The 25,215-nt window shown below is 39.1% G+C and overlaps 1 protein-coding gene and 1 pseudogene across 2 annotated transcripts in view; one reads left to right on the forward strand and one right to left on the reverse strand.

Annotated features, from left to right (window-relative positions):
- Ppm1e (protein phosphatase, Mg2+/Mn2+ dependent 1E) overlaps positions 1–25,215 on the reverse strand; it is a 151,487-nt gene that overhangs the window by 38,999 nt on the left and 87,273 nt on the right. The gene's annotated exons all lie outside the window — the stretch shown is intronic.
- Positions 2,231–5,353, forward strand: LOC107150395 (annotated as a pseudogene).

Genomic DNA, 25,215 nt, shown 5'->3' on the forward strand with positions numbered 1-25,215 from the left:
CAAAATTCAAAAAAAAAAAATTAAAAAGTGTTGGAGATGCAGCACAAGTAGGTAAAGTAGCCCTTGGGTTCAATCCACAATACTCAAAAAAAAAAAAAAAGGAAAGAAAAAAGAATATATTACTCTATTATAGTTGAATTGTATCCCCTCAAAAATTTTAAATGATGCCCTACATGCTAGTAGCTCAAAATGTCAGAATGTCTTTAAAGAGGTATATAAATTAAAATTAGGTCATTGAATATTTGTGTCCCCTCAAAGGTTCTTGTGTAGAGAACTTGGTTCCCAGGCTAGTAGTATTGGAAAATGGTGTGGTCTAAAGGGAGGTCCTTAGGTCATGGTGGAATGCCCTTGAAAGGCACTATAGAGCTCCTAGCCCTCTCTGCTTCCTGGCTCAAGATGTAACTGCTTGTTCCAACACACTCCCACCATTGACACCTACCATTCACTATTAGGACTTCATCAGAAAATGAGCTGATGCAAGTGTCATGCCCTTGAACCTCCAAAACTGTGAGCTAAATAAACCTCTCCTCTTTATATAGTGCACTGCTTCTGTTATTTCATTGTAGTTACACCTCAGAAGAAGAAAATTCTATGACACCTTGATCCAGATTTATAGTTTATACAATTATGAGAAAATAAATGTTATTTTATGGTACTTTGTTATAACTGCCCTAACAAACTAATATTGTAAAATAATAAATGTATAGGTTATTTATACTAAAAATATGGTATTTATCAAAAATTTTTCTTTGTTCCGGACTAATTTCTTTAGCGTCTTGGCCTTCACTCATTTTAATGGCAGTTCTACTAGGAATTTAATATGATGCCAGGTATGGTGGCAAATGCCTATAAACTTAGCAACTCTGGAGGCTGAGGCAGGAAGATAGACTCAGCAACTTAGTGAAATCCTAAATCAAAATTAAAAAAAAAAAAAGTAAAGTTTGGGGGTGTAAACTTGGTAAGAGCAACCCTGGGGGTTGACTCAAAAAAAAAAAAAAAAAAGGAAATCAATGTGAAGGCAAGAACTATTCACAATTCTAAAGTACTGACCTAAGACTCAAGCAAACATGTCTTTTAATCAAACCATACTTCATTCATCCATCCACGAAGTATGGAATTACACTACTCTCATCATTCCTGTCCATTATCGCTGTATCTATGTTCTACACATTGAACTTTTGCTACTAATCAAACTATAAAATGATTTTTCAAAGTATAACCTTGATAAATGAGGTATGTGAGAGACTTCTAAAGATAGATAAACATCACACAATGTTAAACCAAGAATTAATTTATTTGAGGTGCTGCTGTTATAGTAACAAAGGTACCCGATGTATCTATTTTGGGGAAGCTGAGAACAGTGAAGAAACTGCATCAAAAGACTGCATAATTTTTTTTAAAAGATAGCCACAGAAGGTGAAAAGACTGAAAATGCTGTTTAGCTAAGTTTAAAAGTCAGTAATACATTTTCTACAATGTAAAAATGAATATATTTAAAAGCAAAACTATTTATTACAAGTACATATTCTGACAGATCTCAATAAAGTTAATAAAACTAAACTGTGAATTAAAAAGAAACAGTCTCTGAAATTAATATCAGTCAACACATTTTTTAAATCAAGAATTTTGTTTCTCATGTTATTAATAACTTGTTTTAAGTATACATTTATTTTATATGAGCTTATGCAATTTGCCTATAGTTAATTCAATTAGAAAAATGAGATTATTTTAATTAATGCAAACATATTAGATCTGAAGTTGTAGAAACTGTCATAAGATGGTAATTTTTTTTTAAACCAGCTTGTCCTAAAATCTCAAGCTACTCTTCAATTAAATAGAAATGGTAGTTTATCAGAAGGTGAACACACATATACAAAATAATCTGGCAGCACCACACAATTAATTGGTGTGATTTCTAAGGGTATTATGTTAACTATGCTTTTTTATTATAGCCACACATATACAAACACATGTTTTAAATTATCCAAGTAAGAAGCATATAGTTAAACACCAAAAAATAGAAAACACGGGTTTTGTGTAGAGAACTTGGTTCCCAGGCTAGTAGTATTGGACAGTGCACACCTGTAGTCCCAGCAATTTGGGAGTCTGAGGCAGGAGGATCCCCAGTTCCAGGCCAGCCTTGGCAAATTATCAAGGTCCTGTCTCAAAATATAAAAGGACTAGGAACTGGACACCATGGCGCATGCCTATAATCCCAGCAACTTGGGAGGCTGGGGCAGGAGGATCAAGAGTTCAAAGCCAACCTCAGCAACATAACAAGGTGCTAGACAACTCAGCGAGACCCTGTCTCTAAATTAAAAGTATAAAAAAGGGCTGGCATGTGGTTCCTCCTGGCTTCATATACTGTTGATGAGAATGTAAATTAATGAAATAATTTTGAAGAGAAATTTGATATATCTAATACTTTGTAAATACTCTTATCTTTCAACATTGAAATTTATCCTATTTATGTAGTTTATATAATAAAAGTATTCCCAAATATAAATTTAAAGATTCCATTGCAACAACAAAACAGAAATAATCTAAATGTCAATAGGGCACTGGTTAAATATAATGGGATACAATTCAGCCACTAAAAATAATGACAGTTCCGTGCCAGGCGCTGAGGATGCCACAGTGTACCGCGATTCTGCTGGTGAGAAGGCTTTGCGTCCGGCCCTGTGGGCGTCTGTGGACCGACACCAGAGTTGCCACAACGTCTTCATCGTGGACTCCCCTAACTACATCAAAGCTTCCGCTACGAGCTCTATTGCTTAGCGCAGGAAGCTGGCACACTGCTTTGCCTGATTTATTGCTTAAGGCCAGTTGGTGCGAGGACCTCAGGTGACCGGTGGGGAGAAGAACCAGCCCGAAGTCAGTGTGAGTTGGCGGCAGCGTGCTGAGGAGGGCGGGAAATCTGAGGCTGCAGGCAACAGAGCTCTCCACCAACTGGCTTCCATAGTAAAAGGAAGAGCAGGGGTGAGGTACCTAGGGAACTGGAGCTGCAATGATTCCGGAGTCCGAGAAATCTGTGGAGCATGTGTCCAGAGCCTTTTGCCCTCCCGAACAAAACTGAGGCTCTAACACTGCGCTTTGAGACTCCCAACCCTCCGAGAACCGTTAGGATCAACCTTTGTTTACCGTGGTGGGCTTAGAAGAGGCATTACCTCTGGCAGAGATCCAGGCTCCCCCGCCACATTGGTCTACACAATCCCAGCCCCTTGCCTCCCGCAGGCAGCTTTTTACACCAGTTGGATCAAGTCACAAGCCAGGTGTTGGCCAGGCTGATGGAAGCACACAAGAGCGCTGTGCCTGGGAACTTAGTAACAACACTTGCAGGCAGTACAGAGCACCTAAGGTTCACTAGGACCTTGACGGTGGCAGAACTGAGCCGCCTCCATCGCCAGTTTATTTCCTACGCTAAAATGTATCCCAACAATGAGAACCTGCATCACCTGGCCAATATGTTTATTCAGCATCTGGGTCAGAGCTTGCACTAATCAGAGCGGTAGGGGGAATCCATGGCTTCCACTGCACTTTTATTTCCTAGGTCTGCAGAACGAGTTGATGTATTGCTGGAGCTGCTGAATTGGACTGATTTGTTCACACTTTCCTGACTGCCTCTGTGCCAGGCCCTAAGTCTACAATGTAAGTTTGAGACTAGAGAGAATAGGGGACTAGCCTGGAGGATCCTGGCAAATTTCTCCAGAGGAGAGAGCTCAAGTGGACAGGGATTGCTTAGATTGGATTCTACTTAATATATCACACACCATTGATTTTCCTCATCTGAACAGTGGGTGAAGAGACTGAATGGATAAGAATGGTTTTTAAACTGTTGTGAACAGAATCTGAAGATGACACAGTACTGCCATTCCTCAGTATTTATCCAAAAGAACTAAAGTCAGCATACTATAGTAATACATGCATAACTATGTTTACAGTAGTGTGATTCACAATAGCCAAGTTATGAAACCAGCCTGGGTGCCCTTCAACGGATGAGTAGCTAGCAAAAATGTGCTATGCATATACGATGGAGTTTAATGCAGCCATGAAGAGGAACAAAATTGTGTCATTTGCAGGTAAATGGATAGAACAGGAGAACATCATGCTAAATGAAATAAGCCAGACTTAGAAAGTCAAGGGTGGTATGTTTTCTCCCATATGTAGAAGATTAAAAGGGGGGCCCAGGAAACTGGGTTATGGCTCAGTGGTAGAATGCTTGCGTACCATGTATGAGGCCCTGGGTTCGATCCTCAGCACCATATACAAATATTTTGGGTTCGATCCTCAGCACCATATACAAATATTTTGGGTTTGATCCTCAGCACCATATACAAATATTTGTGTCCATTTACAACTTTAAAAAAAGTATTTTAAAAAAGGGGGTGGTTTCAAAAAGATAGAAGAGAGAGCAGTAGAGAATAAGGATGCTGAGGGTGAAAGGGAACAAGGAAGGAACTTGCATGTGTGAGTGCCTTTTGTCCTGTTTTGCTGCCTCTTCTCCTTTAAAAACTTTACTAGCCTTCAGAGATTTTTGAAAATGGAAATTTTAAAACTTAAATTTCTTCTATCTGCCTTCAAAGCTGGCTTTAATAAAACCTATTTTCCTACCTATTGGACTCTGAATATTTCTGGAGCAGTGAGTGGAACAGCCTAATCTCTTCTACCTACCAAGCAGTACTGATACCTTCAGGTAACAACAGCCCTCAATTTTTACTCTTCCACCAGGTTTCCTACTTGTTCTTCAATGTCACAGTTCACTCATGATTCTCCTTCTTCTCTTTCACACAATGACTAATCCTACCCATTATTTTCTAAGAGCCATAAACCTTAAGACATTTCTCCCCTTTTAAATTTAAGCCTAAATTAACCTGTTCAGATACTCTGAATCAAATCATTCTGAAAATTAGGATTCTAGATTATAACTCTGTTCCAAAGATATCAACCTCTTAGTTTACTTAGAGAAAATTTTAGATCTCATAAATGTAGTTCCTAAAAACAATCCCTTTTCTAGACTTAGATTTGGGGATTCAAGAAGCAAAGATAATGGCTAAATCTATATCTTTAAATGCATCTGAATAATTGTTCTCATTCAGTATTTTCGAAACCTGTATTTTAAAAGTACATACTGCAGTCAAAAGCTATTTTAGGGGAAAAAAAGGGAAAAAGCTATTTTAGGGAGTTTATGGTAGGTAGAGATCATAAGTTAACCATTAAAAGAATTAGAATTGAGGGGCTGAGGCTTCTGCTCAGTGACAGAGCACTTGCCTAGCATGTATGGGGCATTGGGTTTGATCCTTAACACCATATAAAAATAAACAAATAAAAAAAGGCTTCTGTCCATCTACAACTATAAAAAAAAATTTAAGAAGAATCAGAATTGAGACAGTATAGCATTATATCTAGGCTTATATAAAACAGGATTTTTTTTCTACTTGAGATAAGTTCCAGTAATCTAAGAATTCTCTAAGTGATACAGGAACTCTACCGGTTAAATAGTTCAGTTTTTGGAGGAACTATTTTTTAAATAAGCCTTAAATATACACCAAATCTCCAAAACAGTTGGCAGCTTCAGAAAAACTTAATTACCATCTTGTTATTTTAACTATCCAAGGAAACCAATCCAGTAACTACCATGGTACTTATTACCTGCTGTGAGCACAGTCAAGTGGATTCCCCACTGTTAGATTCAGAAAAATAAACAACAAGAAGAAGAAAAGAAATAGGAATGCAGATAGGGGAAGTAACAAAAAATAGCAAGCAGGGACAAAATGAGAATCTCAAGTCTGGCTTTTGATACTGAGAAAGAAATTATTTTCAGGAATTCTATGGAAAATATCTAGGAAAATACTTTCATTCATTGTGGTAAAATGAAATTCAAACTAGGATTGGACAATTTATTGCAATTTTCTGTAAATGCTATTTCATGGGAATCAGAGAATAAAATTACATTTTGATTGTGAAAAGACTGATGGGGTCAGTAAATGAGAAATAACAAATAATGGGTCCTAAAACATTTTTTATGCAGGAAAAATTACAACAGGAACAAAATGTGTATTGTCATAACGAGAAGAAGAAATAGATGATAGAAGACACTATAGCAAGATTCACAATCATTTTACTTTCTAGCTATAGCTTTCCTCTGAATTCATCATAAAATTGATCCTGTGCTGGTTAGGTTAAATCAAGAATAGTAGCATCAAGCTGCCTAAATCTGATTACAGAGACCTATTATCTATTTCAAAATGGGTTTTGAAAGATATCTCCTTAAAGGAAATGCTGAATTATAAACTTAACCACAGCAACACATCTGGGCATTGCCTTAGGAAAAACTGTCACAGAGTAGAAATAGAAAAAATAGGAGAATATATGCTATTTTTAAAAGTGCTATAATCCTTTAGCTGGGAAAGCAAACAAACAAATAGATAGCAAACAGCACAACAATTATAATAGTAATAAACTCTAGGCCTCACCAGAAAAAAAAGTCAACACATTAGGAGGTGTAGTTTTTGATTTCCAATGAAAAAGACAGTTTTTACAATTACTGAAAGAATCTCTGTTAACTAGTTAAGTAGTGGTGTGTAAAAATATATTTGTATGGTAATTGATATTTATGAAGGGTCTCTTCACAGATGTTATTTCAGTTAGCCTTATCAAATCCTATGAAGTAGATATGGAACTCATCTAGACAACTTTGAATGTGCAGGTTAGAATTCTCTCCATAGCATCCCTAACATCTGATTAGTTAGCTTCCATTATAATTTCTTTAGTGACAGAGAACTGTAAGTAAACGCTTATCAAGAATGATCAAGGAGGGCTGAGGCTATTGCTCAGTGGTAAAGTGCTTGACTTGCATGTGTGAGGCACTGGGTTCAATCCTCAGCACCACATAAAAATAAATAAAGATACTGTGTGTTCATCTACAACTAAATAAATATTTAAAAAGAAAAAAAAGAATGACCAAGGGGCTGGGCTTGTGGCTCAGTGGTGCCTAGCATGGGTGAGGCACTGGGTTCCATCATAAGCACCACATAAAAATAAAATGAATGTATTGTGTCCACCTTCAACTAAAAAATAAATACTAGAAAAAGAAGAATGATCAAGGCTTAAGTGATTAAATAGGACCAGAAAGAAATTGAAATAAACAGGATTAGGAAAACAGAGCAATAGAAAACTCTGCCTTTATTGGCTATTATGTTGTTTACTGAAAATTTATTGTGTGCTAGACATTGTCTTTATTTATATGATCTTTTTAAAATCTTATAATACTGATAAGACCAGTTCACAACTGCTTAATTACTGGGAATATTTTCCTTAAAAGATCTGGAAAAAAAATACTTTCAACAATCTCTTAAGAATAAGGGGGTGTTGTTCAGTGGCAGGGCACTTGCCTGGCATGCATGGGGCCCTAGGGAACCCCAGTACCAAATTAATTAATTAATTTGTTTATTAATTAAATAAAAACTACATAAATGGAGAACCTCCGTGAATACATGTTGAATAACAGGCACAGCTAAAGATAAGGTATGAGATTAATACCATTTTTTTTTTAAAGAGAGAGAGAATTTTTTTAATATTTATTTTTTAGTTATCGGTGGACACATCTTTGTTTGTATGTGGTGCTGAGGATCGAACCCAGGCCACACGCATGCCAGGAGAGCGCGCTACCGCTTGAGCCACATCCCCAGCCCTAGATTAATACCATTTTATAAGTGAGAAAATTGAGTTAAAGGATTAGCCCTGGTTACATCTAGTAAGTAATGGGGCAGAACCTGGAACACAGATATTCAATCAACTAATCCAATATTAATTCCAGTCCACATTGCAAAGGAGTAAGCTACAGTGCATTTTAAGAGATAAACAAGCGGGAAAAAACCCTTAAATTTGCAAAAACAAACAAACAAACAAAAAACGGGGATATAATAAAGTCTTTGATCATTACAATTACTGATATGATATACTTATGGGTTATTACAAAAACAGGCAGAAATAGCCAAAGCCAGCCCCCACTTACTTCTTGTCCTTTCCCTCACTCTCCCATAAGGACACCTCAGAATGACAAGAATTTGGTACTAAGTTGTGAATAATTGTGGAAGTTAAGGAGAAATATAAAAAATCTAGATTTAAATGAACTCTGGCAAGGTGTGGTGGTACATACCTGTAATCCCAGTGACTCAGGAGGATCACAGTTTAAAGTCAGCCTCAACAATTTAGCAAAGCCCTAAGCAATTTAATGAAACCCTGTCTCAAAAATTTAAAACGGCTGGGGATGCAGCTCAGTCATTAAGCACCTCTGGGTTCAATCCCTGGTACCAATAAAAATAAAAGTAAATTAACATAGGTTATGTGTAGTTTTTAGTGAGTTCAGTCTATGGAAAATAGGAGTGGGTAAATAAAGCTTTTGTTGAGACTCAATATAAAAAAACAAACAAAAAATACAGCATCAAAAGTATGGTGCTTTGGCATGCTGAGTTCTTTGAACTGGAAGGATTCAGAAGCAATATCTGACTTTTTCTTGCCCTCCTGTCTCTCTCCTCTCTTCTCCCCTATCCCTTGCAACAGAGTCATAAAAGCCAGAAATCCTCTTCCCCAAAGTGGGTCATAGAAACTAGAATTCCTCTTTCCCAGAGCAAACCATAAAACCTAGAAACGTCACTCTCTTTTAAGGGTCTTGAAGACCCTTATTCCAGAGGGGTTCTGCCCCATACTCAAGAGAAAGAAATGCTACATAGGGAAGCTAAGAAGATTCTGGACTGAGCCCAGCGCAGTGTCGCATGCTTATAATCCGGGAGGCTGAGGCACGAGGATTGAAGGTTAGAAGTCAGCTTCAGCAACTAGGTGAGGCTGTAAGCAACCTAGTGAGACCCTGTCTCAAAATAAAAAATAAAGTGGGCTGGGGATGTGGCTCTGGTGAGTGCCCTTAGGTTCAATCCCTGGTATCAAAATTCTGGATTGGGCTTTCCCCACTCAATATATGTGAACTTTAGATCAGATGCTTTTGTGTAATCATGTAACCAGCAGCTAAGACAAGGGAACCTGCCTGGATCCTGATTCAGCCACCTGTCTGCAGAAGGAATAGGCAAATAATGGAAAAAGGAAAAAATACATTCTATGCAGTTCGATTAAACTGAGGAAAATCAGCTGGGTTGCTTCTCTATTTGTCCCAATTTATAGAATCTTTTCAACTCATCATATCATATCAATATGACATCACTGGTGATATTAACCTTGATCATTTAGTTAGGGTAGAGTTTTTCAGGCGTCTCTAAATTCTTTTCTTTAGAAGTGAGTCAGTCCAAACTCAAAGCTGGAAATGGGGGTTAACCCTACCTCCAAGTGAAGGGTAGTTTACCTCTGTGGTATTCTTCCAAAAAGCCCCTAACATCAGTCTAGTCTTATGGAAAATATTATTGGATAAACTCATTCTATAAACCATCCAGCCAGGATTTCTCAAGACTGTCAAGCTTATTTAAAAAAAATAAGGTTTCCTTATTTCCCAAGTATTTATTTTTTTTAGGTGGACACAATATCTTTATTTCATTTTTATGTGGTGCTGAGAATCAAACCCAGTGCCTCATGCATGCTAGGCTAGTGCTCTACCACTGAGCCACATCCCCAGCCCCAGGAAACCTTATTTAAGAAACCTGTCATAGACCACACAAGAACAAACATGTTGATTAAATGCAATGTGGTATCCTGGATTGGATCCTGGAACAGAAAATACATTTCTGCAAAAATTGATGAAACTCAAATTAAGTCTGGAATTTAGTAATAATAATTAATCAATTCTGGTTTCTTAGTTTTATCACATGTACTATGATAATATAAAATTTTAACATTAGGAGAAATAGTAAGAAGTAGATGAAAATATTAGCAGCTTTCCTGTAAATCTAAAATTACCTAGAACTAAAAAGTTAATTTTGGGAGCACTGGGGATATAGCTTAAGAGTAGATGATTATAAACTCATTTATTACCTTATAGGACCATAGGGAAAAATAAACTTTTTCTATTCTCACACTCAATACTTCTGACATCAGATATGTAGAGCTTTTTTTCCACACATTAAACAATTCTACAGCAGACACCAACTAGGCATCCTATAATTTAATCAGTCTGATACTACCTGGGAGCACTGGATCCCACAGGTTAAGGGCTTGATGCCAATTACATCTGCCTCAGATGCCAATTACAAGTCCTAGGTTATAACTTGTAATTCTAACCAACCTGTTATGAACTGAGGGATCCCACTCTAACATGGGCTCCTTTAAAATTGTCCCTTGCTCTCTCTGAAGGAAAACCCAGTAATTGCCCTAACTCCTAACTACTGTTATTTCTTCTCCCAGCTAATCTCAAATTCTAGGAATAGTGAGTCCTGCCAGCAACCATCTCCTGATGGGAACTGAAAGTGGCCCCAAGCAGCAATAATTTCCCTGGTGCCAGAAGGACCACAACCAGACCTGAGATGATGATGAATCAGACCAGTTTCACAGACTGCTTGACTATGCATACTTCTTGCCCCCTTGTTCATCTCTTATATAATCTTGGAGCTACTGTAATTCATAGGCACTGCTTAAATCATTTCACTGCTGCACTTTCCAGTGAGGCCCACTGAAATAAATTACTTTTCTGTTTTGCCACTTTTCTGTGCTGTTTGAAATCACCACAAGTGGCCATACCTGGTCTGCTGGGATCTCTCAGAGCCAGACCTGTCCAGTTCAGTCAGGTCTCCAGTAACACCAAGAGCCCTCTCTTTTGTTTGATGAATTTGCTAGAATGGCTTACAGAACTCAGGCTAACACTTTACCTCCTATTGGCAATTATTCCAAAGGATTAAGTGAACAGCCAGATAAAGAAACATATGGAGTGAGATTTAGAATGATCCCCATCATAGGAGCCTCTGTCCCTGTGAAGTTACGCTGTGCTGACCTCTTAAAGAGGAGGTATTCTTGTTCACTAATTCCAAAACTCCCCAAACTCAGCCCATTTCTGGGGTTTTATCATTAATGACTGGCCAACGGCAATCAACTCAACCTTTACTCCTTTCCTCTTCCTGGAGGAAGGGAGAGAAATGGGGAAGGAATTGAATGTTCCAACCCTCTAATCACTAACACATCCATTCTAAAGCTATCCAGGAGCCCCCAGCCATCAGTCAACTCATTAGCATATAGAACTACACTTATCACTTTGGAAATACCAAGAGTTTTAGGAGGTATATGCCAGAAAATGGGGAGAAGACCAAAAGTATTATGTCTTATTAAAATTCACAATATTACATTGACTATAACAGGGACTAAGAGAGGCTACCTTTTGTTGAGAGCCACAGCCCAAGGGGCCCCAGCAAACTTCCAGCTGCCAGCTGATGATTGGCTCACAGCGGCCCCAGCAACATCTAGCTGATTGGCTCCTCTGCCGTGATGCTCATTGGGCTGTTTCCCTGCCCTTTCAGACCACGGAGCTGCTCATTGGGGGACTTTTTTGGCTCCGCCCACGTGACCCAGCCAATTGGCCTCAAGAGGAGGAGGATTGGGGGAGGTGGAGAGAGGCTTGTGTTGGAGAGAGAGGCTTGTGGGAAGCCGGTGGTGGCAGTTGGGGCTCTGAGGGTTTTTTCCTGAGAGGCTGTTTTGTTTGGCGTGTGTGGTTCTAAAAATAAAGTTAGTTTCTTTTGACAAGTGGCTCCTGATTGTGCCCAGCCAGACTGCGGCATTTGGTGGCCCGTGCGGGGAACGAACCCGCGACCGTTTTGAAAGGCAGCTCTTTCTTGGGCATGTAGATGCCCAATTTGTAACTAAAAGTAGGATAAAGCTTGGCATCTCTGCCTTCATTTTGTATTTGTCTCCTGTTTCCTTAAACTTCCTGACCTGCTCAGCATTACACATAGGCACATTAATCATTTAAGGAGTATTCATCTAAAAATTGGTATTACAAGGCTTATTAACCCTAAATTTATCTTACCTCTATTCCCCCTTTAAGACTGAAGCAAGATTTTATCTGGAGTGGGGCCTGAAATTCTCCAGAGCAGAAACCTGCAGGCAATCACCCCACAATGAGATTGCTCCCCTAAGCAGGCACAATCATCTCATAAGAACTAAGTTGCCCTCTTCTGGGATCTTAAGTCTCATAGAAAAACATCCTGAGCAACAAATGGAAATTGTCCCATCAAATAATAAGGACTTCTTCAGAGCCTCCTCCCAGAACCAGAACTGAGATAATAATCAACCGGAACACAGTTTGGCTGCTCTTTATGCATCTCCCTTGCCCTCATCTAACCATAAAGTTCATGTTAACACCCTAGGACAAGGATAAGAAAAAAGGGTCATTTTGATTAAAGTTCCTTTCCTGCTTTCCACTATTACTTTTCTTTCTTTCTTTAGGGGTATTCTACCATTGAGCTATACCCTAGCCCCCCCACCCCTTTTTTGAGACAGGGCCTTGTTAAGTTGCAAAAGCTAGCAGAAACTTGAGAACCTCCTGCCTTAGCCTATCAAGTGGCTGGCTGGGATTACAGGTATGCACCACTGAGCCCAGCTTCACCATTACTTTTGGGTTTTTTGGTGTTTTTTTTTTGGAGGTGGGATATCAGGGATTGAACCCAGAGCCACATCTCCCCAACCCTTTTTAATTTTTGAGACAGAGTCTTGCTAAGTTTTTTAGGACCTGACTAAATTGCTGCAGGCTGGCTTTAAATTTGCAATCCTCCTGTCTCGCCTCCTGAGCCACTGGGTTACAAGGTGTGTACCACTGCACTCAGCTCTACCATTACCTTTTCTATTTGGTTTTTGGGGAGAGTTGCCAGACCTGGTTTGTTGAAATCTCTAGAGTCAGGCCTTAGGGTCTAGGACTGTGCACTGACATGACCATCTCCTATAATTAGCCACACTGGTCTCTAGTCCCCATGCATCCTATTATGCTCTTACCTCAGGCCCTTTACACTTTGCCTCATTTTCTATGCCTCAAACGAATTTTCTTCAGATAGTTATTTGATTGGTACACTCACTTCCTTCAAGTCTCTGCTCAAATGTAACGCCGTGAAGAATTTTCTGCAAATAATGGTGGTACACCTGTAATCCCAACTACTTAGGAGGCTGAGGCAGGAAAATTGCAAGTTGAAGCTAGCCTGGGCAATATGTCAAGGCCCTGACACAAAAGAAAAAATAAAAAGGGCTGGGGATGGCAATTAAGTAATAATCCCTGCTAACTTCACTACAGATAACACCTCTGTCTACAAGTCACCCCCTTGGACCATCTATGACTTCACCTTTCCCCACATCTTAAACCCATACATACCCCTAAGCCCTATCCTTGAGGAGGCAGATTTGAGTCTGGAGCTCCTCCTCCTCATGTTTGACTCCCTTATAAATAAATTCTTTCTTTTTTGCAAACTTGTTACTTCAGTTGAATTTGTATACTATGAGGCCATGCAAAACATTCCTGGTTCAGTAATACCCTCCACAGGGATTCAGTCAGTTTTGCTCACTGCTTTATCTCCAGCACCTAAAATGGCACCTAGTATACAACAGGCACTTAGTGGGGATCAGAAAACTATACCCAAAATAGCCACTTTGAACTTCAAACAGAGAGCACCTGGGAAGCAGAAAAGGACTTTCTCTTAAGTTTCTCTTATCTACTTAAAGACCTGATCTGCCAAGGGGAATATAATTTCCTTCAATACTCTGATTGAAATTTGATTTACCAAGGAAGATCAAACTCACATCACAAAGTAAGAGAATGAAAATCAAACACTACAACCAGAACCCAGAGGAACTTTGTCTCTAGATCACTGTCTGTTATTCAGGCCACTAATTTCCCCCCAAAATCATTTATTACTCCTCTGAAGTTATGCATTCACCTCACTTCTCTCTTTTATAAGGGTATTTAAGACCTCAATCATCTGGCACTTCTATGCGTTTCATACTTTATATGGCTCCATGCACATGAGCATATTAATAAATTCTTATGCCTTTTTTTTCTCCTGTGTATCTATTGTCAGTTTGTTTCAACAAACTCAATAACTAAACCTTCAAAGGGAAAGTTGTAACTTCTCCACACATTCAATAAGTATTTGTTACCAGGTGTGGTGGTGCATGCCTGTAATTCCAGCAACTCAGGAAGCTGAGTTCAAGGACAGTCTCAGCAATTTGGCAAGACCCTCAGCAATTTAGCAAGACCCTGTTTCAAAATAAAAAGGACTAGCTTTGTAGCTCAGTGGTAAAGTACTTGTGGGTTCGATCCCTAGTACCACAAAAATAAATAATTCAAGAAGAAATATGCAGAGATAAAACAACAGAGTTCTAAATAACAAATGGATCAAGGAAAACTTAAATAAAATTTAAAAACATTTGAAGTAAATGAAAATGAAAACACAACTTATCAAAATTTGATTTTAAAAAAGCAATGCTTAAAAGGTTAATATTAAATGTATACACTAGAAAAGAAGAAATACCTAAAATCAATAATCTAAGCTTCCACATTAGGAAGCTAGAAAATTATAATCAAAGTAAACCAAGGAGGTTTGAGATGTACCTCAGTGGCAAATGTATGCCTCGAATGCACAAAGACCTGGGTTTGATCCCCAGTTCCAAAAAAGACAAAATAAAAAAAAAAAAAGAATCCCCAAGAAATAATGAAGATTAGTAATAAAATTGAAAACAAGAAATCAATAGAGAAAAGCCAATAAAACTAAAACATTTCTTTGAAAAGATCGACAATATCAAAGAGCCTCTAACCTAGTGAAGAAAAGGAAAGAAAAGCCAGGCGCGGTGGCACACACCTGTAATCCCAGCTGCTCAAGAGGCTGAGGCAGGAGGATCATAAGTTCAAAGCCAGCCTCAGCAAATTAGTGAGGCCTTGAGCATCTTAGCAAGACCCTGTCTCAAAAAAAAAAAAAAAAAAAAAAAAGTGCTGGGGGTGTGGCTTAGTGCTCCTGGGTTCAATCTCCAGAACAAAAATATAAAAAAGTAAAGAAAATACAAATTACTAACATGGAATAAAAGAGGAGACATTAGTAGATATTCCAGACCTTATAAGCCTAATAAAAGAAATAGTATGAACAACTCTGCCCACAAATTAGATGAAATGGACCAATCCTTTGAAAAGTACAATCACCCAAAGTTCACAGAGGAAAAAATAAACTATCTGAATAAGCATATATCTATTAAAGAAGTTGAACTGATAATACCTAACCTTCCAAAACAAAAAGCACCAGGCTGAGATTGATGTAATGCCCCAGTAAACCTAACATTTAAGGAAGAAATTACACTAATTCTCTACAGAATGTAAAGCGGAAGGAACACTTCCTAACTCATTCTATAAAGAAACAGTCCCCTAATGCCAAAACCAGACAAGACAACTATAGACCCATATGTCTCAAACACAGATGCAGAATTTCTCAATAAAATAAAAAAATAAAAAGTGCTGGGATGTGGCTCAGTGGTTAAGTGCCCCTGGATTTAATTCCTGGTACTCTCTCAAAAACAAAAAAAAAAACAAACAAAAAAATTTAGCAAATTGAATCCAACAATGTATAAAGAGAATTACATATCATGACCAAGTGGGATTTACCCCAAGTATGCAAACTCATTCAACATTCAAATATCAACTTGGAGGGACTGAGGAAGTAGCTCAGTGGTAGAGCTCTTGCCTAGCATGCCAGAGGCCCTGGGTTCAACCCCCAGCACTGCCAGAGGAGAAAAAATTGATTTACCTAGGCTGTCACTTATATCAACAGCTAAAGAAAAATCACATTAATCATAGTGATACAGAAAAAAGCACTTGACAAGATCCAATCTTCACTCATGAAAAAATTCTCAATAAACTAGAAATAGAGGGAAATTTTCTCAATTTGATAAGGAGTCTCTACCAAAAACCTATAATAATTTAAGGATGAAAAATCGTCAGTTTTCAAACTAAGATCAGAAACAAGTCAGGTGCAGTAGTGCACACCTGTAATCCCAATGACTCAGGAGGCTGAAGCAAGAGAATCATGAGTTCAAAGCCAGCCTCAGCAAGGATAAGACGCTAAGCAACTCAGTGAAACCCTGTCTCTAAATAAAATACAAAAATAGGGCTGGGGGTGCTGGGGTGTCGCTCAACGGCAGAGTGCTTGTCAAGCATGTGTGAGGCACTGGGTTTGAATCTCAGCACTACATATAAACAAATAAATAAAAAGTCCATTGATAACTAAAAAAATTAAAAATTAAAAAAAATAGGGGCTGGGATTGTGGCTCTGCCGCAGAGCGCTCGCTTAGCATGTGCAAGGCACTGGGTTGATCCTCAGCACCACATAAAAATAAAATAAAATAAAGGTATTGTGTCCAACTACAACTAAACAAATTAAAAAAAAAATAGAGGACTGGTCATGTAGCTCAGTGGTTGAGTGCCCCTGAGTTCAATCCCTGGTACAAAAAAAAAAAAAAAGATCAGGAACAAAGAAAAGAAAATTGGACAGGCTTGGGGATATAACTCAGTGGTAAAGCATTTGCTTAGCATGATCAAGGCTCTGGGTTTGATTGCTAGCAGAGCAAACAGCGACAACAAAATGTGTCAAAAATTTTAATAGTATAGTATGTTGTTAAACTGTAATGTTCAGTAGGTTAGGCATATTAAATGTATTTTCCACTTAACATTTTCAACTTATAATAGGTTTTAACTCCATCATAAATCAAGGAGTCTCTGTGTGCCTTCACTACAGGATCCAACAATGATTTGAAAATCCAAGTCCATGCAAAATCTGCACATGAATATTTTATCAGGTTATTCATGATTGCCAAAACCTGGAGGCAACCGAAGTATCATTTATTAGGTGCTATAATTTGGATTTATAATGTCTCCCAAAGTCCTATGTGTTGATGGCTTGGTCCCTAGAATCTCATGCTACTGGGAGAGAGTAGAACCTTCAGGAGTTGGGGCCTAATGGAAAGAAGTTAGGTCACTGGGAGAATGTCCCTGAAAGGGATATAGGGACACTGGTCTTTCCCTACCCACTCTCTCTGCTTCCCAGCCACCATGAGGCTAAACAGACCTCTCTATCTTACATTCTTTCCATGATGTACTGTGCCAGCACAGGCCCAAAGCAAGAGGGCCAAGTTGCCATGATCTGAAATCTCTGAAGCTATAAGCCAAAATAAAACCTTTCCTCCTTTTAAGTAGATTATCTCAAGTTTTTTAATCACAGTAATAGAAAGCTAACATAATAGGTAAATGGAGAAATAAACTGTAGTACATCTAGACAATGGAATATTATTCAGTGCTAAAAAAGAAATAAGCAATCAAGCTAATTTGTTTGATATTATGAAGTAAAAGAAGCAATGTGAAAAGTCTATATACTGTATAATTCCAACTATGTGATATTCTGGAAAAAGGGAAAACAATAGAGATAGCAAAAAACAACAAATAAAAAACAGTGGTTGCCAGGCATGATGGCACATGCCTATAATTGCAGCTACTCAGGAAGTTCGAGGCCAGCCTGGGAAACCTAGCAAGACAAATCTCAAAATAAAAAAGGACTGGGGATGTAGCTTGAATTGTGCCCAGCCAGACTGCGGCATTTGGTGGCTCGCAAGGGGAACGACTGAGGTTAAGTGATAAGGTAAACTGCTTGCCCCTGAGGGCAGGGCGAGAGGATGGGTAGCCATTTTAAGATTCTTCTTTTGTTTTGCTTCACTTTTGTTTTAAGTTGCCTGTCCCTGGAGATGTGCAAGATGGAAGAAAAACCGCTCACATCTGAGGAACAGATAGGGAGAAAGGACGGATGCACATTTCAGGAGGATAGAAAGGCTATAATGATTTTTTGTTGTTCCATTTTTATTTCATTCTGTCTCGGCTTTGTTTGGCGTTATCTTCTTGGGTTGTATTATAGTTATAGTAGAAAGATTCAAGTAAAAGAGAAGGTCTCTCAAGCTAGTCAGATAGAGGAAGAAAGCTTAGAGCAGAAAAAGCCATCAGGGGAAAAGTTACAACAGGAGACTGCTACTAACACCTTTGTATCACCAGAGGGCGTAAGTGTCCAACCAACTGGCCACCTCCATATGCTGGGAGGCCCCCAACCCCTGCAGTTGATAGTTGGGATCCTGAGACAGGATCTCAATTATTAACATGCCCTGTATTTGAGGCAGGAGGGCAGCGAATTCACCATGCTTTAAATTTCAAAACAGTGAAGCAGCTAAAAGAGGCTGTAACAACCTATGGTCCTCAAGCACCCTTCACTGTAAGCATGGTCGAATCCATTAACAACTTGAACATGACGCCAGCAGATTGGGCTAATATGTGTAAAGCTGTGCTAAATGGAGGACAATACCTGTTATGGAAGGTTGCCAATGAGGAATTTTGCATGGAGACGGCTAGGCGAAATGCAGCAGCTGGTTATCCTCAGAGAAATCTAGACATGTTGTTAGGAAAGGGACCTTATGAGGATCAGCAGCAACAAATTGCATATGATCCTGGTGTATACACACAAATTGCTGCAGATGCGGTTAGGGCATGGAAGACATTACAAGGGCATGGAGGTTTACAAGGTCAATTATCTAAGGTAATACAAGGAGCTAATGAACCTTATGCTGAATTTGTAGATAGGCTTATTCAAACAGCTACCAGAGTTTTTGGGAATACAGAACAAGCAATACCATTAATAAAACAACTGGCTTATGAGCAAGCAAATCGTTGGTGCAGAGAAATCATTAGACCATGGAAACATGAAGATTTAAACACATATATTAAATTATGTAGAGACGTTAATGAACAAGGGCAAGTCGTGGCAGCTGCAGTAAAACAGGCTTTAGATGCCAGAGACATTAATGAACAAGGGCAAATTGTGAACAAACAGGACATTTTAAAAGGAATTGCCCCATAGGAGGAGGGTTTAACAAAACTAGGTATCAAAGGAGTAGAATACCAGGTATTTGCCCATGAGGGAGACATTGGGCTAATGAATGCCGTTCTCAAATCACTATAGAGGGTACTCCATTATCAAAAAACGAACAAGGACCAGGTGTTTATCCACGATATCGTGGAGAAAGGCATCGGGCTCCGATGCCAAAAAATGGACGGGGGGGCCCAATGCTCCGGGGCCCAAAACCACAAATATACGGAGCACTGGAGGAACCCAGCAACCCCATCAGGGTAGTGCCCAGGACACATTGTCCATCAGATCCCTCATCAGACAAACCAGAGGGAGCGCAGGGTTGGACATCTGCGCCTCCGCCAGAGCAGTACTAACTCCAGAGATGGGAGTTCAAATCATTCCCACAGGGGTGAAAGGACCTCTTCCCAAAGGAACAGTAGGCTTATTATTGGGACGCAGCTCTTCTACTCTAAAAGGACTTATGATAAGTCCTGGGGTAATTGATCCCGATTATGAAGGTGAAATAAAAATTATAGCCAGTTCTCCAAAGGGTATATCAGTAATTTCACCAGGAGATAGAATAGCACAGTTACTAATAATACCCAGCCTACATGATAAATTTTCCAGTCGTACTGTAGAAAGAGGTTCCAAGGGATTAGGCTCCACAGGTGTAGATTGGGCTATGCTTTCTTTAAATTTAGATTCTCGCCCCATGCTAAAACTAAATATTCAAGGACAAGAATTTAATGGGCTACTGGATACAGTTGCAGACCTTAGCATCATCTCTCGTCAAGAATGGCCAAAACATTGGCCATTACAACAAGCCACTCAAATGCTTCGAGGCCTAGGAGTGATGACTAATCCCCATAGAAGTGCAATGGTATTAGATTGGAAGGATCCTGAAGGATCTGTATTGATATGCCATATGTATTGGATCATCTTCCCGTAAATTTATGGGGATGAGATGTCCTAGATCAATTAGGTTTGACATTAACAAATAACATCAACCAAAATGCACCCACTATTATGACTGGACAAGGTTTTAGGAAAGGAAAAAGATTAGAAAAACAAGAACAAGGTATAGCAGCACCAATACAAATAGATCAAGGAACGGACAGACATGAGTTGGATTTTCAGAAAGGGCCACTGAGACAATCAAAATTACTTGGAAATCAGAAAGACCAGTATGGGTTCCTCAGTGGCCCCTGACTAAAGAAAAGATACAAGCAGCCCATGACCTGGTCAAACAACAATTAGCGGAAGGACATATACAACCTTCTGTATCTCCCCATAATACATGGAACAGAACCAAGAAAGGAAGCATTGGCCACGTCCACTCCAGTGAAGACAGCATGCAAGTGACAGCCAGGACTCCTGATGTCCACTTTCCCCTTTGCAGGATGAGTTTTGGGGAGGTGAACATTTCACCTGGTGGGGGCCTCTCCGGGTGGGTGCAGCCTTCCATGCTAGGCACGGCCCTCAGGGGTCTGGTACAAACGTGCCAGTTAGGATTCTTATTGTGAGTGAGGAGTGAGGGGCTCAGGGTTCCTCAGCCTGCCATTTGAGAACGATGATTCTTGGTGTGTGCAGGGGCCCACCCTGTGCTTGGTGGCCAGCTGCCAGCAAGCCAGCCTCTGCCTGCTGATGCCAGTGACAACACTCCCCTGAGCTGCGACCATCAAAACTGCCTCCAGATGTTGCAGAATGTCTCCCAGAAGGAAAACTGTCCTCAGATGAGAATAATGTAGAGAAGAGGTGAGGAGGGAACTGGTGAGCAAGGTCACAGGTTGGGCCTTGGGGGTGACAGGACCAGACATGAGACAGACTGCGCCCTTCACTTCTGTTCCTCTCCAGGAAGCCTCCCCAAGCTGCCACGAGCACCTGGAGGCTCTTTCCTGTAACTCTGGACAGAAAGGAGTAGGATGGTCCCCTCCAAGTTCAGATCACACACTCAGAGGGAGGGTGTGGTCAGCCATTGCTAGGGCCTGTGCAGCTGCCTGTGTGGGAGGGTTCTGGGGGCTCTGATTGGCTCAAGTGGGCCAAGGAGGAAGTACAAGGGCTTTCTTCCTCCTTTCATCCATTCATTTCCTCACCTGTCAGTCACACACCTGGTGTCTTTCACCAGGCTGAGTGTCCAGGATGTAGAGATGAATTATGCCTTTTCTTCTGCTCTGAAAGGCTTACAACAGTGCAGTTTACTAAACACACAGGTAAAATTGGGACAAAGTGCTATTTTAGCTCATCAAAGGATTACAAGAAACTATTTTGGTGATTTGGAAAAAGAATGAAAGGGTCTCAAAATAGGAAATGAGAGCCCTAGAGGGCCTCTGTTATGAGCCACAGCCAAAGGGGCCCCAGCAAATTTCCAGCTGCCAGCTGATGATTGGCTCACAGCGGCCCCAGCAAAATTCTGCTGCCAACTGATTGGCTCCTCTGTGGTGATGCTCATTGGGGTGTTTCCCCACCCTTTCAGACCACGGAGCTGCTCATTGGGGGACTTTTTTGGCTCCGCCCACGCGACCCAGCCAATCAGCCTCAAGAGCAGGAGGAGTGGGGGAGGTTGAGAGGCTTGTGGGAAGCCTGTGGTGGCAGTTGGGCTCTGAAGGTTTTTCCTGAGGAGCTGTTTTGTTTGGAGTGTGTGGTTCTAAAAATAAAGTTCGTTTCTTTTGACAAGTGGCTCCTGAATTGTGCCCAGCCAGGCTGCAGCAGTAGCTCAGTGGTAGAATTCTTTCTTAGCATGCACAAGGCCTGGGTATTATCCCTAGAACCATAAAACAAAACAGTGGTTGCCAGAAATTAAGGGACAGGGAGAAATGAAAGGAAGTGGTAGAGCTTGCAGGGCCCGGGTGGCAGTGAAAATACTCTGTATACAATAATGGTAGTTATAAGTCATGCATTTGCCCAAATCTAACCCATTGACTATACAACACCAAGAGTGAACCCTGATAAAAACAATAGACTTTGGGTAACAATGATGTGCCAGCACAGGTTCATCTACAGTAGCAAATGTACTACTCTAATAGTATGTGTTGATAATGAAGGGAGGCTATGAATGTGTGGGGGGGTATGAGATATCCCATGGCTTTCTCTCAGTTTTGCTGGAACCTAAAACTGCTCCAAAAAATATCAAGTCTTAAGCAAAAATGGGGGAAAAAAGAGGGAAATAACATGATCAGAATCAAAGTAGGAAAGTAAAGCTTCATTTTTAATGGGTATATTATGGAGAGAACATCCTCAAGTAAACAACTTAAAGTGGTGTCATTTTGAAGTACGAAGGGCTCTGATTTCTTCTAAGTCTAATTTCTTCTTTTTCTTCTCTTTTTAAAATTGAATTTCTCAGATTTGATAGGAACATATGTTATCCAAACAATAATGGTGCCAAGTCATATTATAATCTTTAATTTTAGATTTTAATTGAAAGATCAAAACCTAAGAGCTAGTTTTAGATCTGAGAGTCATTAACATCCATCTATTTCTTATAAGCAGTACACACTAAATGCATCAGCCACATCCACCTATTTCTAAAGAATACTGTATAGCATCTGGCATGGTTATCTCAGTTATACCTACAGCTAAGCATCACAAAGTCAGAGTGTTCTTGCGTCAGCAAGCCAACTGCTTCCAATACATCACATTCTCATTTTCTGCCAAACTGTTTATGTATCAGGCAAGGTTGCTAAAAATGAACTAAAATGGTTCTCAGAAGCAAAAAGTGTTTTATTACAATTAAAACCCAAGGAACAGCTCATATGAACTCAAAGGTATCAAGATAACCAAAATTACTAGCAAAGCTGTGCCAGTTTCTGTTCCTACTGCAGATTATTATAATAGGAAAAGTCTGATGAGTCATTTGTTTCTTCAACTATTATCTACTGTGTGCCTGTAAATATATGCCATAAAATGATACGTTTTTATGCTGTGTGGCACAGAAAAATATATAACCCAGTGATCATCAAGTAGTTTATAGCTCATTAAGAAAATTAAAACATTCCAGTTTATGAGTCTTTCTGATGTAATACTTCATTTCATCAGGCTTGGCAGGTACTATCATCATTTGTCAGATGAAGTAATTTGAGTTGAAAGAGGTTAAGTATCTTGCTCAATTACACAGAGTAAGTGGTACAGTAATATAGTCATAAACTATAGGAGATCAGAGGAGGGAGAAATTACTTCTAGCAAAGACAATAATTTTTATTCTATTAGCTGATATTTTTTTATACTTCAAATCTTATTTATAGGCTTGTCCTTCAATAGACTTAATTCTGCCAAAAATCCAAGAGGTCTTTCTTGCAGGTACACCACAGTTCTACCCCCAAATTAGCTGCTTATTTAGAAAAAATTTTTTATCAGCTCCTACATTATAGTTAAAAATCAGTGGCTTTGACCTTGAATAAAAGTCTGCATTCCAATACTTAACTACTCTGTGACCTTGAACAAGTCACTTAAACTCTGAATTTTTTATTGGTCTGTAAAATGAGTCTACTGTCAACTCATCAGGGAGAATTAACAGCACAATTAATATACAATTCTTAGTATACACAGCTATGATATTTAGTACTATGCCTGGCTTATAATAAATAATAAATAATGATATTATTTTCCCTTAGAGAGTTCCTTATGGTGTTAATTTTGTGGAATTTTACTATTAATTCATTCGTTCTTATTCTTTATACTTAAGTTTCATTAGACCAGGAAATGTCATTAAGGATCTGCTTTGTATTCTGCTATTCTGAACCTTACTCTACTCCTTGCCACTTCATCATACCTTTTATCAGAATGTGTAGTTTTGGAGGTATGGTGGTGCAGGTCCATAATTCCAATGGTTCAGGAGGCTGAAGCAAGAGGATAAAAATTCAAGGCTACTTTCAGCAATTTATTGAGAACTTATCTCAAAATAAAAAGAACAGGGGATGTACCTCAGTAGTAAAGCATCTCTGGGTGTAATACCTAGAAGCAGACACTTTTTTTTTTGATGCTATTAAGTTTGCATTCTGTAAGAAAAACGTCAAGGAATAAACCATATTATTTTATTTCTTGGTATGGGGGATTGAACCCCTGGGGTGATTTACAGCCCTTTTGATTTTTTGAGACAGGGTCTTGCTAAGGCTGGCCTCAAATTTGTAATCCCCTTGGGTTGCTGGGAATACAGATATGTACCACCATGCCTGACAATGATAATAAATGAAATTGTAGATTTTAAAGTGGGAATAAATCTCCTCTATCACAAGGCCAAGGATTGAACCCAGGGCCTTGTGCATGATAGGCAACCACTCTACCACTGCACTAAATCCCCAGCCCCTTATCCTTTTTATTCACTGTTTATCCCTAGTGCCTGGTAAATACTACTGAAATAATTGCTAATTCACTGAACTCAATGATCAACTGAATTAATTAATGGGACATGGTCTCTTCTCATGACAAGAGTTTTATGGGGAGGATGTACTAGTTAAACAGATAATCTCACTACTATGGTTGCCACGGAAAACCAAAAAATGGCCAGGAAACGCAATTTCTTAGCTATTCCAAGAATGTTTGCTTTATTCTTAAACTAAACTTGTTCTTTTCTTCCAGTACAAAATATATATTTTTAAAGCCGACAAACATTTATTCAACTTTTTCAATGTTCCAGGCCCTGTTTTAGTGTTTTACACTTAATAATTCATTTTGAGGTAGAAGAAATAAAAATAGAAGGCAGACATAAAGAAAGGACAAGAAAATAAGAACTTGGAAGTTCTGCATACTTGTTGTATTAACATAGACCAAACACATTTGTATCTTTCCATGGTGTTAGAATTTATTGATAACAATAAATTCATAGGTTACCCCACTTCAATCAGTGGCAGTTCACTGAATACTGTGGGTCACCTGGTAGTCATAAGCCAGGCAATTACAGATTCTTTCATTCCAATCTTAATTTCTAATATCTATAATACTTAAGCCATGCATCACACTTCACACATATATGTATACTTATATATGTATTTTACTTATTTCCCCTCCATTTCCTGACCTACTGCAAGATTACTTATTACATTAGCTTTTGTGGTCACCTGCTTACAAGACTGCCTCCCAACAATCTTGTGAGTAATCTTGGAAGCAGATTCTCTAGCTCTAGTTAGGCCTTGAAGTAACAACAGTCCTGGCCAACAACCTGGCTATAAACTTGTGAGAAATCCTAAGCTAGAACCATATACCTGAGATACTCCAGCTTTTTGACTCTCAGAAACTATGTGAGATAATAAATGTTTATTTTACAAGCTGTTAAGCTTTGAGGTAATTTTGTTTTATGCAGAGTAAATCACTATTAGATGTCATTTCTCTAGGATTCTTTAATTTGGTACTATCATACCATTCTTTCTTTCATTGCATTAATCTTTTT

This window comes from Marmota marmota, unplaced genomic scaffold (genome assembly GCF_001458135.2).
Source record: "Marmota marmota marmota unplaced genomic scaffold, marMar, whole genome shotgun sequence".
Classification (NCBI taxonomy): Eukaryota; Metazoa; Chordata; class Mammalia; order Rodentia; family Sciuridae; genus Marmota; species Marmota marmota.